At 47.5% G+C, this 4,392-nt stretch overlaps 1 pseudogene; it reads right to left on the bottom strand.

The window, feature by feature from the left end:
• Nucleotides 1-882: 882 nt before the first annotated feature.
• LOC136656614 (5S ribosomal RNA) lies at nt 883-1,002 on the bottom strand (annotated as a pseudogene).
• Nucleotides 1,003-4,392: the final 3,390 nt, after the last annotated feature.

The following is a 4,392-nucleotide window of genomic DNA, read 5'->3' as shown; positions in this document are numbered from 1 at the left end:
CTGGGTAGCTCAGGGTCTTTCTCTCCCTGCTGAGCAACCATAGTGGATCCCACATCTTACAAGGCAGAGGGTTTGCTCTGCGGCAGGATGGAGTACACAATCTCCATCCCCCCCCCCCCCCGTACAAGCTGTAGGCACTTTTAAATCTCACAGAGAAATGAATCATTGCGCTTATTAGGACACTGCTTCTCCCACTCCGTTTCTAACAGGTGAGCAGCCAGCCCATAATACTACGTATTATAACCTTGTAAACGGAACGCATACGGCCGACCCTCTGTGTCTTGAGCGCGATATCCTTTAGCAAGCAGCTCGAAGGTTAAGAGGCGGTGATGACTTTTTGAAATGGGAAAAAAAGAACATTTGGAAGCATGAAAGAGCTGATGTAGGGGGGGAAAGAGTGTGCGGCGAACAGACTGCTAATAGAATGGGCAGTGAAACCAGCCTTGTGCGCTGGAAGGGCTCTTTCCAACTCTTTGAGCATTTGGAAGAGATTCCCCTCTGGCATTTGGGTAATTTCAAAGCAGTTGAACTACTGAACTTGCCTTTGTCCTTCCAAAAATTCACCCGCTGCTCAGGCCTGCGACTCAGGAATGATCCAGTTCTCATGTCTGTCAATTTACAATGTACCGATCTTCTCTGACGGACATCCAAATGGCTTTGGCGGATCAGGTTGGTTGGCAACCTTCAGTCTCGAAAGACAATGGTATAAGCCTGTAGCACCTGGTATTCCCAGGCGGTCTCCCATCCAAGTACTAACCAGGCCTGTCCCTGCTTAGCTTCCGAGATCATGGTATAAGCCTGTAGCACCTGGTATTCCCAGGCGGTCTCCCATCCAAGTTCTAACCAGGCCTGACCCTGCTTAGCTTCCGAGATCATGGTATAAGCCTGTAGCACCTGGTATTCCCAGGCGGTCTCCCATCCAAGTACTAACCAGGACTGTCCCTGCTTAGCTTCCGAGATCAGACAAGATCAGGCATGTGCAGGGTAATAGTTGCTATAGCCCAAAAGCTGCCCATTGGCTCCCTCTGGGTAATTGAAGAGGCAGGAAATGAGAGCTACCGTCGTTGCAGCGCAATTCTAAGCATGTTTACTCAGAAATCAATCTCATTGTGCTCAATGGGGCTTACTCCCTAGTAAGTGTATTTAGGATTGCAGCCTTAGGTTGGGAAGAAGTTCTACTTCAGTGGTAGAGCACCTTCTTTACGTGCAAAAAGTGCCAGGTTCAGTCCCCAGCATCTCCAGATAGGGCAGATAAAAGATCCTGGGTCAGAGTTGCTGCCAGTCAGTGAGGGCCATAGTTTGCTGGGTGGATCAATGGTCTGACTCAGTAGGTCAGACAATCCTTTTTAGGTAGGTTTGTATGGGTTGATACATTCCCCATATCTGTCTCTGGCATGGGGTGAATGGCTGGGGAAGCACTTGCCATGGCACACTGGCTCAAGGCAATCCGGGGGTTACCCAGAAGCCACAAGGCCTGTGCAATCACAACAAAGATTGAGCTCTTGCTGCCACAGGTCTAAACTGTCTCTGTATAGTGACAAACATGTGCCTGTTATTATACACCGGAAAGACGACAGCTGTGGCAGACAGCAGCTCAACTGCACTTGCGATTGCATAACCAGTCAGAAACTGGGCAGAGCACATGTGTAATGTGATCCCCTGTGATTGTGCACACCCAGAGTGTCTGAGTGGTTGAGAGGTCCCAGGGAGGCTGAGCTCTCACCTTCTACAACTCTAGAGGCAGCAAGATCTCAGCCTTCCCTGTGATTGGGCAACCAGGGTTGTCAAACATAAGGCCCCGGGGGCCAGATGTGGCCCGGAGAAGCTTTTCATCTGACCCTCAGGCTCTCAGCTGCTGAGCAATGCTGAGGTCTCACTGCTGAAAGGGTGGCCTGCATGATAATTGGGCTCTACAATATCCTGAAATATGATCCAGATGTCATTCTTCTGTCTTCTGTCATTTGCATTCATCTTCTCTTCTGTCATTTGCAGCTCATGAGTTCCTACACAAGAACAGAGTGCTGATTTCGGCTTGTGACCCGTTTAATGACATCACTTCCTGCCAAATGACATCATCACTCCGGCCCTCAGCAGGCATCATGAATGATATTTGATCCGCTGTATGAAATGTGTTTGACATCCCTGCCTTAGAAAGTGTGGGGAGTCCATGTGCAATCACAGGGGAGGTTGTGGCTATTTTCCTTAGGCTACGAGAGGTAAAGCTCTGCACCCTGTAACTACATGTCCCTGTTACCTACAACACTTCTAATTGCTTGATGTTCGAATAAGTGCCACAAGACATGAGTGATACATTTCCTTCTTAAATCTGGAGGTGCACTCACCTTAAATGGCATTGCCCTCCATTATCTTCCAGGTAGGTAAACAAATTCACCTGAAGTACATTGAATGCAAGCAAATTGCACGGCAACAAATGGGAAGTGAAGGTCTCAGAGGATGCAGATCTAATCTGAAGGTTTTAAATAGAAGCCAATATTCAAATTAGAGTTGCAAATTGCAAGCACTTTATTCATCTCTGCAGATGTCCTGAGAGAGAGAGAGAGAGAGAGAGAGAGAGAGAGAGAGAGAGAGAGAGAGAGAGAGAGAGAGAATCTGGACTCTGAACAAAACTTCCTTCTGCTCTTGCCCATTCAAGCATGGTTTCAGCTTTCAAGGAGAAATATAGAAAGTCTACCCTGGACTGGTCTCTCTGGTGCATGGCATATGTTGAAAGAGAAATGAGAAGGGAAGAAGCAGATTAAAAAATTCAGGAACTTATTGTTATTATCATTCAAACTGAAGGCTTGAAAGTTATTACAGAAGGACCTATCAGAAAAGGACCTATCAGAAAAGGAACTGCCAAAGAGTTGTACTGAGGGGAGTAGCGCCTAGTGATTAGTGCTCAGCACACCTTATAAAACTTCCTGCTCTCTTTGCATTTTTACTTCATCTGATTGGGGGGGTCAGCAAGTGAATGATGGGGTCAGCAACTGAATGGGAGGCTGGTGTACCTATCTGCTGTTATCACCCCAAACTAGGGAGACCTGGCAAAGGGGGGCTGTCTGAGGAAAACCACCACCACCCTAGGAGAGACGAGAACTCCAAGTGTTATTTAAAATCAAATTGTAGTACTGCCTGTGAGTGATCAGATGGGACAACCCACAGACATAGACTAGGCGGGCAAGGAATCAAAATATAAGCGGCTTATAAGAAACGCAAAAGAATTAAATCAAAAGATTTGATTTGAAAGGATTAAATCAAATGTGGAAAAGGGGGAGTTAAAAAAAAACAACACAAGCAGGCTGATGGAAAATGCCTGAACTTGGCTGGACGGACACAAAGAAATAGCATGACCGAATTGGATGCTGTAACTAGTAATGCCCATCAGAGAGAGCAGGGGTGTTACTCAGGGGCGAAACACACAAAGCACTAGCTCTAATTCCTGCTAAAGTGCTAACCACAGTGGTGTAGCTAGAGGGGGTGCAAAGTTCTAAGTTTTACAGGGAGCCTCACCAAAGCATGCAAGTGGCCCCTCCCCCTCCCCTTCAGAGCCTATGCCTCTGTTTTGCTCGAACCACCCAGAATGGCTCCAAAGGGGAGGGGGAGAGGTTGCTTGCATACTGCAGTGAGGTTCCCTGCAAAACTTTGCACCCCCTCTAGCTACGCCACCAGCTAAACCCACTCCAAGTTGGCTTGGAGTGAAAAAGAGCAAATTTAAAAAAATGAGCTCCGTAAATGCTTCTGGCTAGATCATCTATTTTTGACCGGTGTGCCGCAGGAGTTTGGAGCACAGAGAGTGAAAATAGCTGAAAATCCCTTCTGGGTTCTGCGGCTCTGTTTCTAGATCTGTGGAATTGACTCACAGATCTGTCCTCCACTGACTCAAGGAAAGAAAATGAATGGAGTAGAAAAGCAAAACGGTTGGCGGTGAATCGAGAAGCCCCGTTGCAGGGCTACCCAGTTTACCCGGGGGAAGGGAACTAAAGTCCCGTTCTCCCAAGGAGCCGCCCGCGGCTGCCCAGATGCAACAGCAAATGCAATGGCAGCCATTTTCAGCGCCGCCGCAACCTGGGTAGCTTCGGATTGGGCTGTTAGGCTGTCATCCTGTCTTACTGGGAACAAACACCTCTAGTAATATCCCAGCATTGTTTGCGCTTGGAGTTTATCTTCTCTGTATCTCTATGTTGCTCACATGGATCATTGCATTTCAACACACCACACCACACCCACACCCACACCTAGAGAGAGAGAAAGAGAGAGAGAGAGAGAGAGAGAGAGAGAGAGAGAGAGAGAGAGAGAGAGAGAGAGACCCAGACTGAGTCCAGGAGTTCTATTGAGAAAATTGCATTTTAGGTGAATGAGTAAATTTCTCTTCTTTAAATAGGGAACAACACT

Source organism: Tiliqua scincoides, chromosome 6 (assembly GCF_035046505.1).
Source record: "Tiliqua scincoides isolate rTilSci1 chromosome 6, rTilSci1.hap2, whole genome shotgun sequence".
Classification (NCBI taxonomy): domain Eukaryota; kingdom Metazoa; phylum Chordata; class Lepidosauria; order Squamata; family Scincidae; genus Tiliqua; species Tiliqua scincoides.
This window is presented reverse-complemented; position numbering and strand designations above follow the sequence as displayed.